We start from the raw sequence: 13,322 nt of genomic DNA, 5'->3' as shown, positions 1-13,322 counted from the left end.
TGTGAAGTGATTCACATGTACGAGAAAGTGTTTCACATGTATGAGCAAGTGTTTCACATGTACGAGCAAGTGTTTCACATGTATGAGCAAGTGTTTCACATGTACGAGCAGGTGTTTCACATGTACGAGCAAGTGTTTCACATGTATGAGCAAGTGTTTCACATGTACGAGCAAGTGTTTCACATGTATGAGCAAATGTTTCACATATATGAGCAAATGTTTCACATGTATGAGCAAGTGTTTCACATGTACGAGCAAGTGTTTCACTTTTATGCTCAAGAGTTTCACAAGTTAGAGCAAGTGATTCAAATGTACGCGCAAGTGTCTCACATGTACGAGCAAGTGTTTCACATGTACAAGCAAGTGTTCCACATGTCTGCACAAGTGTTTCACATGAATGCACAAGTGTTTCACATGTACGAGCAAGTGTTTCACATGTATGCACAAGTGTTTCACATGTACGAGCAAGTGTTTTACATGTATGCACAAGTGTCTCACATGTACGAGCAAGTGTTTCACATGTACAAGCAAGTGTTCCACATGTCTGCACAAGTGTTTCACATGAATGCACAAGTGTTTCACATGTACGAGCAAGTGTTTTACATGTATGCACAAGTGTCTCACATGTACGGAGAAGTGTTTCACATGTATGCACAAGTGTTTCACATGTATGCACAAGTGTTTCACATGTACGAGCAAGTGTTTCACATGTACAAGCAAGTGTTCCACATGTCTGCACAAGTGTTTCACATGAATGCACAAGTGTTTCACATGTACGAGCAAGTATTTCACATGTATGCACAAGTGTTTCACATGTACGAGCAAGTGTTTTACATATATGCACAAGTGTCTCACATGTATGGAGAAGTGTTTCACATGTATGCACAAGTGTTTCACATGTATGATCAAGTGTTTCACATGTATGCACAAGTGTTTCACATGTACACGCAAGTGTTTCACAAGTATCCACAAGTGTCTCACATGTACACGCAAGTGTTTCACATATATGCACAAATGTTTCACACGTATGCACAATTCTTTCACATGTACGAACAAGTGTTTCACATGTATGCATAAGTGTTTCACATGTACACGCAAGTGTTTCACAAGTATCCACAAGTGTCTCACAAGTACACGCAAGTGTTTCACATGTATGCGCAAATGTTTCACATATATGCACAAGTGTTTCACATGTACGAGCAAGTGTTTCACATGTATGCACAAGAGTTTCACAACTACGAGTAAGTGTTTCACAAGTATCCACAAGTGTCTCACATGTACATGCAAGTGTTTCACAAGTATTCTACAAGTGTTTCACATGTATGCAAAAGTGTTTCACAAGTTAGAGCATGTGATTCACATGTACGAGCAAGTGTCTCACATGTATGCACAAGTGTCTCACATGTATGCACAAGTGTTTCACATGTACGCACAAGTGTTTCACATGTACGAGCAGGTGTTTCACATGTACGAGCAAGTGTTTTACAAGTATCCACAAGTGTTTCACATGTATGCACAAGTGTCTCACATGTACACGCAAGTGTTACACATGTATGCGCAAATGTTTCACATATACGAGCAAGTGTTTCACATGTATGGACAAGTGTTTCACCAATACGAGCAAGTGTTTCACAAGTATACACAAGTGTTTCACATGTATGAGCAAGTGTTTCACACGTATCCACAAGTGTCTCACATGTATGAGCGAGTGTTTCACCTGTATCCACAAGTGTTTCACAAATACGAGTAAGTGTTTCACATGTATCCACAAGTGTCTCACATGCATGAGCAAGTGTTTCACATGTATGAGCAAGTGTTTCACATGTACGAGCAAGTGTTTCACATGTATGTGCAAGTGTTTCACCTGTATCCACAAGTGTCTCACATGCACACGCAAGTGTTTCACATGTATGAGCAAGTGTTTCCCAAATACAGACACACACACTCACATAAACACACACACACACACACACACACACACACGCGCACACACAAGGGCACACACACACACACACACACACACACACACACTTAAAATGTGTCAATCATTGCAGACTTTATGTTAGTGCAGGCCCAGTTGGTTAATGATTATATCATACACAAATTCAGACTAGACTGTTTTAATTAGTTGTTGTTTTATGTAGATATGTGAGAATCTTCCAGTAACTTCTGCTTCAGCTGAGCGTGTGATTCTTCATCTCTCCGTCTCTTCTCATAAAGCCGTGTCCTCGAATCACTTCCAGATCATTGTAATGGAGATAGGATTTCTTGAGCTCGTGTGGCCTTATTTGTCCTTTTCTTTCCACCAATCTGACCGTAACGTTTTCTTCTCCATCTCTTGGTTTTAGAAAAGAAGTGTATTTAAGCAGCTGAAGTCATTTCAGTCAAATAATAATACAAATAATCCGACAGAAGTCTTTAAAACCTGTTGAACATTTATAGATGTCTAAATGTTGCATATTTTATTTTATTTTATTTTATTTTATTTTATTTTATTTTATTTTATTTTATTTTATTTTATTTTATTTTATTTTATTTTATTTTATTTTATTTTATTTATTTTATTTTATTTTATTTTATTTTATTGGATGGTGTCTAGCCGGTCTAAGCTGCTTTGGAGTGTTTCTCGTCTCAGCTGCCTGCTGTTGAACCTGATCTTGATCACTTTGAACCAGCAACAGACCAGTTACCGTGTTTCAGAAACCTGCTCGACATCAGCTGTTTTTCCCAGAAGACAGTTCAGGAGGGTCAAAACTGAACAGAAAGGTCCACAACGAGCTGAAAGAACACAAGGAGGGAGTAGTGATGATCCGGAGAGAGTCTGGCGCGGTTGATTGCTGTGTCTCGTAATGGTTTCTCTCTGTGAGGAGCCTGAAGCAGCGGTGAAGGGGTTCACGGATGTCAACACTGTTTTAATCTCAGAGTCTAATGCATTCATAGAAGCAAGATAAGAACTGAGAAGCACACAAAACATTTGAGAAAGCAAAGGCTGGGGTCAGTAAGATTTGTTTTTAAAGCTATTCATTTATTTTAAAAACGTGGAGAATCAAAACCTACTTTAAATTTAGTTTAAAAAAATATATAATTTATTTTCTATTTATTTACTTTTAGTAAATTTTTTAAACATGATTTTATTTTTGCTTAATTGTATTTAATATTATTTATTTTATTTTAAATAAAGTAAAATTATATATATACATTATTTTATATGTATTTGCTTTGATTATTTTCTTTCTTTCTTAATTTATATATTTATATTTGTTATGTTTAATTGCATTTTGGGTAGCACTGTATTTTTCATTTATTTTATTTTACTTCTTATTTTTCATTTTGTGCTTAATCAAATTTTAAACTGTTTTATTTTGCTTTATTCATGAGTCATCAGAGTCAAAAAATATGCAAAATTTGGAGAATCAAAACCTAATTTAAATTTAATTTTAAAATACATTTTTTAAAATTGTTTAACTTTCAATTAATTGTTTTAAACATTATTTTATTTTATTTTAAATTATTTTATTTTATTTTAAATTATTTTATTTATTATTATTATTTATTTAGTTTGTATTTTAAGAGCTAAAAAAACTAATGTCTGATTAGCTGATTAGTATACTTCTCTACTATATAGTGTGCAAACAATTACAGTTCGATATATATTTATTTATATATATATATATATATATATATATATATATATATATATTTTATTTTATTTTTTTATTATATTTTATTTCTTACCCTTCTGCAAAATACCTTAAAACTGATTTATTTTAATCAGTTAAAATTAAATTGTATTTATTTTTCTTAATTGTTATTTTTTTCTTTTCTTTTCTTGTATTTATATTTGATCTTCAGTTTTTAATTATATTAAATTTTTTTTTATTTTTACTATTTATTATTTTGTTTTATTTTATTTATCTCTGATTTTCAGAGAATTTATTATTTTGTTTTATTTTATACCCTTCTGTAAATGTAATTTTATTTAATTTTATTTAATTTTTATTCATATCTTTGCTGTGATGTGTGAATGTGTACTTCTCTTCCATTGCAAAAAGATTCTTCAAAATATACAAAATATTTTTTATTTTAATAACTGATCCTTTTTAACATTTTTATTATTGATGTCAAACGATTAATCGCGATTAATTGCATCGAAAATAAACGTTTTGTATACATAATATATGCGTGTGTACTGTATACTGTGTATATTTGTATACACAAACACATGCATGTGTATATTTAAGAAAAATACGTTGTTTATATATTAAATATATTTATATATAATATAAGAATGTAAATGTAGATACAATATATGTAAATATTTTCAAAATATATACTGTGTGTGTATTTATCTATGCATAATAAATATACACAGAACACGTACATAAACAAAAACTACTATTCTGAATGCGATTAATTGTGATTATTCGTTTGACAGCACAAATTTGTATTTAATTGTAATCTATTACATTTTCTTCTGCAAAATAAAGTTTAAAGCCACTTATGTTATTCTTGGTAGTTTTATTTACAGTGGTGTTCTTTTGTGTGCCGTTTGTCCAAACCAAGCCGTGCTTCTTTTGTATTTATCTCTGTGTGTTCAGGTGTGATTACGTTCGCTCTAAAGCTGTCGGCTGTTAAAGCTTCTCTAAGCTCTCTGTGATGATTTATGATGGGGAAGATACTGATGTATTTCAGCTGCTCGTTTAACGATTAAACTACAGGCAAGCGGTCTTTGAGAAAGTTTTCACTACACTACAGGATCCTCGCTAAAGTCTGTTGAAGCTACTTAAGGGAACCTTGTACTTATGTAAGTGTTGTTTATTAAAAATCTTTGATTATTTATCTTTAATTTTCAGAGCTAAAACATAGCCCATGCCTGAATGCGTGTATTTCTCTATCAAATATTAATTTATTTGTAAATTTATTTTAATTTTTTTGCACTGAAAACACAGCCCGTGTCTGAATATGTGTATTTGTTGAGCATAAAATATGCAAATCACTAGGTTGCCGAAAATTCAAATACAGTTTGAAATCAAGTGAATATTATTTTTGATATAATTTATAAAATGTATATAGTTTTCAATGTACTGTATATTAAATCTTTTTTATTTGATTATTTAATATTATTTCTTAATTTAATTAAATGTTTTGGTTATATTTTACTTTAATTTTTTATTTACATTTATAATTTTAATTTAAAATATGAAATATTATTTATAATTTTTTTACGATTTTTAATTAAAAGCTACTTATTTTATTTTATATGTGTTGATTTTTCAACACCCCATGTTTTTTTTCCTACATTTTATTTTGTACATTTTATTACATTTAATTGAACATGTTTTTTGTTTACATTAAAAAATAAAAAAATTATTAAAAGCTACTTTTATTTTTTACTATAATTTTTTTGTACCCTTCTTCAAAATCTACTTGAATTAAAACACACAATGATGTCCAAACCGCTCATACGCTGTAAGAGCCACTTCCTGTCCATTTCCTCACCACTATTTCCTGTTTAATACATCTAGAAGAGAAAGTCTGTGTTTAAATGCATTTATCTGCTCAAAGCTAAAGATGTTAATAGGTTTTTTAAATGTGCAATGTTAGATCTGAACATTCAGAAAGTGTGTCCTGTATAAAAACATCCATTCAGACCCTGAAATGCCAGATTTTGCATACGGATGTTTTCATGATCCTGGTTTATATAGATGAACTGTCTCTGACCCCAAAGTCAGACAAAACAAAGTCTGCGCCCGTTTCATAGTGATGCACATTCATGTGTGTGTGTGTGTGTGTGTGTGTGAAAGAGAGAGTCTGGACTGTTGATTTATCATGGGTGTGATCTAAATGCCATTCTGCAAAATACAGCTGAAACCAAATCGTATTTCTTAATTATATTAATTTCTACCTTTATTAATTTCAATACATTTAATACTGTTAGCATTTTTTTGTTATAAATAATTTGTATACCCTTCTGCAAAATAGTTAAAACCTACTACTTATGTATTGTTTTTTCTTTTTTAAATTATTTACTTTTTTCATCCTGCTGCAAAATACAGTTAAAATCCTATTTAATTTGATTATATTTTATTCATGACAGTGATCTAGTTTTACAGTTGTTTTCCACATTCCATGCTGCAAAATATTGTTAAAACCTATTTTTTTTATTTTAATTAAATTGTTTAAAATGTAAATATTTATGTATTCTATTTTATTTTCAACACTTAGAAACACAGTTTAAACTTATACGTATTTTTATTATTTAATATAGTTAAGACTTATACTTATTTTTTATTTATTTTTGTACCCTCTACAAAACACAGTCAAAAACCTTTTATTTAAATTAAAAAAAAATTTTTTTTGCTAAACATTCTCATTTTCAATTTTTATTTTAAATGTTTTTTTTTTTATTTGTACCCTTCTGCAGAATAGTTAATAGTAAATTTTTTATTATTTTATATTTTATTATGTACCCTTCTTCAGAATTATTTTATTTTATTTTATTTTATTTTATTTTATTTTATTTTATTTTATTTTATTTTATTTTATTTTATTTTATTTTATTTTATTTTATTTTATTTTTTATTTTATTTTATTTTATTTTTGACTTGACCATCTTCTGATGACCTGCTAGATCACCTTTAACCAGCTAAAAGAGGAGAAGAAGTTATTTCCTTCAGGAGGCATTCTGGCCCAGTTTAATATTGTGAGGTTTCTTCTTTGAGAGTTTTCTTATGTCCACTTGGCTATATACGTCAGCTAAGTTTTAACTACTTTTAAGTTCACCTCTACCAGAACATTAATTGTTTCTTCTGGTTTTTAGAGGCTTTAGCAGATTCCTCTTTGTCAGATGACATCATCCGGGCCGTCTGAGGATCTGTCATCTTCTCTTGCTTTATCTCTCTCTTGTTGATGCTAAACCCATTTCACTGCTTTCTTAGACAGAGCAAGATGACATTTCATAAGTACAGCGGCTCACACTGATCCAGCTGTGCGCTCGCTGCTTCACTTAGATTGGTTACCGCCAGCGTCCTCAACTGTGCGTGTTTGCTCGGGTTCAACATTTTGCTTCAAATAGAAAATTCCCGTCCAGCACAAATTCTGTCGTGCTTGTGATGCATCAGTGCTTTGACAACATCGCACAGCTACAGAAAAAGTGAGAAATATGACATAATTAAGTTAGAATTTGACTTTTTTGTCATAATTGACTTTTTATTTCAGAATTCTGACATCATGTAACAATTTCGACTTTATCTTATAATAATGACTTAGCATCTCATAATTATGACATAATGATGACTCAGTTTGTCAATTTTGATTCATTATTGTAAATAATCTTGTCATAATAATCCCCTTTATCTCATAATTATAACTTAGTATCTCATAATTTCAGTTCGATATCATAATTGTTATTTTATGCCATAATGACTTTTGTCTCTGAAAAAAGACTTGGTAACTCTTATTTTTATATAATTTTTTATCATAATTATGATATTTTGTCATTATATTTAATTATCTCATAATTCTGATTTGTATTATAATTGACTTTTTATGTCATACATTTTTGTTGTTGCTTCAACATGTCATAATGACGTTAATTTCATAATTATGACTTAGTATCTCATAATTTTTACTTAACATTATAATTATGGCTTTTATGCTATAATATTGACTTTTGTCTCTGAAAGATAACTTGGTATCTCATAATTTTGACTTAATATCATAATAATTACTTTTGTCTCAGATTGATGACTTGGTATCTCATAATGATTATTTAGTATCTAAATTTTGACTTAATATCATAATTATGTAATTTTGTCATAATCACAACTTATTTCATAGTTATGACTTAGTTGACATATTATAAATTCTGACTTAGTATTATAATTGACTTTTCATGACATAATAATGACTTTTATCTTAATGATGACTTGGTATCTCATAGTTTTGACTTATGATGTCTTTTTATGCCACAATGAATTTATCTCATAAAGATGACTCATAATCTCATAATTTTGACTTAATATTATAATTATGCATTTCTATGTCATAATAATGACTTTTATCTCATCTTAGCACCTCATACCTCATTTTATCTCATGTGACTTTGTATCTGTAAGTAAATAAGCACAATTACTGGAATAATCACTTTTAAGACAATCCCATTGACTTTTTGTCTTACTTTATGGCAAATTAAACTGATCCAGTAGCACAAATACAGACAAAAACAGCATACTGATCTAATTTTTTTTAAAGAACCTGATTGAGGAAATCGTTTACTCCTGTGCAATTTATCCAAAATACACTCGGATATGACCCTAAGTTCTTAGGTGATTTTGTGATTTTCTTAATTTCCAGACTCGTCATCCTCTGCACTTACTCATCTTTCTAATACATTATAAAATTTGCCTGATGCAATGTCCTTCTGTCAGAAGATGATGAGAGTTCATGAAGAATGTTTTCTGTAATTAGGTCAGTTCGATATAGGTTTAAAACAGCACGTACACAAAGGGCTTCCAGGATAACAGATATCGATTCTCTGCTAAACAAAAACCGGAAAGAAGTTGTTACGCAAGGCTCGAGTCTCGGCCCTCTTTCGTTGATTGTTTGGGGTGCTGTGAGAAGATGAGACACAGTTTTTCTCTTTCATCACTAGCATGTGTCATGCTGCCATCTCCATGAGCTTTGTCTGACCTTCTGAATGACTTTTCAGTGCTCAAGCATTTGATTATGCTGATTTTGAATTCCCTTTTGTGTGCTGTTAATGAATCCATGTAAAAGGGAGATTTTTGTATGCGAGAGAACCTCGTTCTCATAACCTACTTTCAGGAGTGTTTTGAGTGTTGTGCTGTAATCTGTTTATGGGTTTGTAACTGCACAGTTAGATTGTAGCCTGCTGCGCAGTGCAGACTTATGACCCACATAGTGCACATTGATTTGTTTAAACAGAAGCCCAATTCAAGTAAGAAACAAATAATCAAAATTATGAGATACAAAGTAATAATTGTCACTGTGAAATTGTTTTATGTACTAAAGTTATAATTATGACAGAAATTAAAATTATGATATACTAAGTCATAAAAAGTCAAAAATGTAAAATGCTAAGTCATAATTATGATTATGAAAAAGTCAATATTATGAGATACTTAGCCGTCATGCCATAAAAAGCCAAATTATGAGATGCCAAGCTATAACTTTAACAAAAATTCAAAGTTATGAGATACTAAGTCAAAAGTTTTACATAAAAGTTAAAGTGTAAGTTGCTAAGTTGTAATTGATGTAAAAAGTCAATATTATGAGATACTTAGTCGTTATGGCATAAGCCAAATAATGAGATGCTAAGCCATAATTAAAACAAAAACTCAATGTGTCATCATTATTACTTATCTCATAATTTCAATCTTTTATCTAAATATATAATGTTACTTCATTTTACTTAGTGGGTTTCAATTATGGTGTAAAAAGTCAATTTTGACAGTCATTATTATTTACTAAGTCATGACTGAGATAAAAGATTAAAATTGAGATGCTAGGTGAGGACAAAAAGGTCATAATTATTCTATAAAAAGTCATAATCTCATATCATAACGACAAGTAATAAATTTACTATTTTTACTTTTTATTTTAAAGAGCTGATTGAAGTATTAAATGTTTGTATATGATCGGTATCTGCCATGAAATGCCTTTAGAAGCTGATATGGGAATAAACTCAAATGCAGACAAATCTAGCTGAATTCTTTTTTTATATATTTTATTTTCTTGGTAACTTATTTGATTTAAAATGACTCTGAATTTATGTCATCCTGACCATGAGTCTTATGACTGTGAATCACTTCTGTAAAAAGCTGTTCTTATTAAAATGCACTTTCTCTCTCTCAGTGGACCAGGTTGACCCGAAAACACTCACAGCAATGATCTTCACTTCGATCAGATGATGCAGAGGTTTGGATCCCCCATCATCATCATCAACCTCGTCAAGGTGAGATCCAATATATTCCCCATTCAGAATCTCCACGTCCTCCATTTCACCCCAAAATCAGTAGGAAATTATACCTTGCATAAGGAGAAATCACCAAAATATCAGTATTGTGGCACTGTAATATTGATTGTAAAACATGTTATTGATCAGTTTATTCCTTTTATAAGGAAAAACTTTGAAAAACACGTTTTGTATGATGGACTCAAAAAAAGTAAAAAAATATTACAGTAACATGCATATAAAACTAAATAATTTTAATAGTAATTATGACAAAGTAAAAATTGTGCGATACTGAGTCATTATGACATGAATAATCAAAATTATGAGATACTAAGTCATAATTATACCAAAATAAAAATTATGAGATGCTGAGTCATAATTTTAAGATACTAAGTCATAATTATAACAAAATAAAAATTATGAGATACTGAGTCATTATGACATGAAAAATCAAAATTATGAGATACTAAGTCATAATTATACCAAAATAAAAATTATGAGATGCTGAGTCATAATTTTAAAATACTACGTCATAATTATACCAAAATAAAAATTATGAGATGCTGAGTCATAATTTTAAGATACTAAGTCATAATTATAACAAAATAAAAATTATGAGATGCTGAGTCATAATTTTAAGATACTAAGTCATAATTATAACAAAATAAAAATTATGAGATGCTGAGTCATAATTTTAAAATACTACGTCATAATTATAACAAAATAAAAATTATGAGACGCTGAGTCATAATTTTAAAATACTACGTCATAATTATACCAAAATAAAAATTATGAGATGCTGAGTCATAATTTTAAGATACTAAGTCATAATTATAACAAAATAAAAATTATGAGATACTGAGTCATAATTTTAAAATACTACGTCATAATTATAACAAAATAAAAATTATGAGACGCTGAGTCATAATTTTAAAATACTACGTCATAATTATACCAAAATAAAAATTATGAGATGCTGAGTCATAATTTTAAGATACTAAGTCATAATTATACCAAAATAAAAATTATGAGATGCTGAGTCATAATTTTAAAATACTACGTCATAATTATAACAAAATAAAAATTATGAGATACTGAGTCATTATGACATGAAAAATCAAAATTATGAGATACTAAGTCATAATTATACCAAAATAAAAATTATGAGACGCTGAGTCATAATTTTAAAATACTACGTCATAATTATAACAAAATAAAAATTATGAGACGCTGAGTCATAATTTTAAAATACTACGTCATAATTATAACAAAATAAAAATTATGAGACGCTGAGTCATAATTTTAAAATACTACGTCATAATTATACCAAAATAAAAATTATGAGATGCTGAGTCATAATTTTAAGATACTAAGTCATAATTATAACAAAATAAAAATTATGAGATACTGAGTCATAATTTTAAAATACTACGTCATAATTATAACAAAATAAAAATTATGAGACCCTGAGTCATAATTTTAAAATACTACGTCATAATTATACCAAAATAAAAATTATGAGATGCTGAGTCATAATTTTAAGATACTAAGTCATAATTATACCAAAATAAAAATTATGAGATGCTGAGTCATAATTTTAAAATACTACGTCATAATTATAACAAAATAAAAATTATGAGATACTGAGTCATTATGACATGAAAAATCAAAATTATGAGATACTAAGTCATAATTATACCAAAATAAAAATTATGAGACGCTGAGTCATAATTTTAAAATACTACGTCATAATTATAACAAAATAAAAATTATGAGACGCTGAGTCATAATTTTAAAATACTACGTCATAATTATAACAAAATAAAAATTATGAGACGCTGAGTCAATATTACACAAATAGTCAAAATTATGAGATACTAAGTAATAATTAAAAGATACTGTCAAAATTAAAATAACAAAATTACAAACTTTTATAAGCTGAATTGTATTGAATGTTTGATTACAATCTGCAATGTAATAGCCTTTAGAAGCTGATATGGCAATAAACTCATATAAAAGCAAACGACATATTTGCATAAAGCAAATAAGGTCTATTTGTTTATTTATTTTTTTGCATTATTGCATTATTAATATTAATTACAATTATAACTGCATCATTTCACCTTGAATTATTTCACATTAAATATTTTAATGGACTGTCACATTGTGTTGCAAACACCATTTTTAGCTTTTCATGTGCATTAAATGTTAATAGTTTGAGGTTTGGTATGTTTTTTTAGATTCTTTAGGAGTCTTTTTTAGACTGCATTTATTTGATTAAAAATACAGTTAAGTAAAAAAAAATCTATTAGTTTCTATGTGAATATCTGTTCAAATGTACATTTTAATTCACAGGATTCTTAAATGAATATAAAACAATCTGAAATGGAAATCTTTTGTAACATTATATCTGAATTGACTGGCACTTCTGAATAAAAGTACTAATTTCTTTAACAAAATCTAATGCTTGCACTCTGTGTGCATCACAAGAACACTTTTAGCATCTAATGCACTTGCTTTAAATATATCAGACTGCACACATGAAGAAACGCACATGTACTCACATGATGTTTTTGAGTAGAAGCTACTGTCCAGATTTCCCAGCTCTCACGTTGACTGTCACCAGATATGACAGAACAAAGACCCAAATCACAGTTTGAGCCAAACACACACACACACACGCAAGCCATGTGATGTCCGTGTGAATGCCAGATGCTAAAAAGGGACAAAATGTAACATAAACTGTAACAGGTTGAAAATACATGTGCTTGTGTGTTTGTGGCTTTGTTTTAGTGTGTGGTTCACTGTATATTCTCCGTCTAGATAAAGGTGTGTGACAAAAGAGCCTTAATGACCCAAATGAGGTGCATTACATGCTAAGAATGTGGTCTAATTAACTCCACATGCTTGTTTAGCACGCCGGACCATGCAGTCGCAACACGTGTGCAGTTTGTGTGTGAAGTGCATGTGTGTTTGTGAGCGCACTGACCTCCAGCATAAACTCTGTGTGTGTGTGTGTGTGTGTGTGTGTTGTCAGTGGTCTCCAGTGGAGTGTGTGTGTGTGTGTGTGGGAGGCAGGCTGCATTGTGGGTCACAGGAGGACTCGATACAGCACGTGCAAATGTGGCCCAAGGATTGAGTGTGTAAAGCACACATCGTTCACGTGTGCAACAGACAGATAATGTCTTACTAGTTTTCATCTTAGATTACTCATGGCTCCCTGTAGAGTAGCAGGAGTACGTGGGTTTGAGTCATCGTCCACTACAGGTCTACATAATACAGCGCTTCTTATGCATTCTGATTCATTATTTAATTATTGGTATAGAAATGTGATTTTGAAATTCTA

The 13,322-nt window shown here is 29.9% G+C and overlaps 1 long non-coding RNA gene across 2 annotated transcripts in view; it reads left to right on the top strand.

Moving 5' to 3' along the window:
* Nucleotides 1–2,645: 2,645 nt before the first annotated feature.
* LOC132107179 (uncharacterized) overlaps nucleotides 2,646–13,322 on the top strand; it is a 19,732-nt gene continuing 9,055 nt past the window's right edge. The window contains exons 1-3 of one of the 2 annotated variants that reach the window (XR_009424241.1): nucleotides 2,646–2,994; nucleotides 4,693–4,804; nucleotides 9,877–9,976. This is a non-coding gene — a long non-coding RNA (uncharacterized LOC132107179). Of the gene's footprint in view, nucleotides 2,999–4,692; nucleotides 4,805–9,876; nucleotides 9,977–13,322 lie in introns of both variants that reach the window. The other variant, XR_009424242.1, reaches the window with a different exon arrangement.

Source organism: Carassius carassius, chromosome 27 (assembly GCF_963082965.1).
Source record: "Carassius carassius chromosome 27, fCarCar2.1, whole genome shotgun sequence".
Lineage (NCBI taxonomy): Eukaryota > Metazoa > Chordata > Actinopteri > Cypriniformes > Cyprinidae > Carassius > Carassius carassius.
The sequence above is the reverse complement of the archived record's forward strand: the minus strand, read 5'-3'. Positions and strand labels throughout refer to the sequence as shown.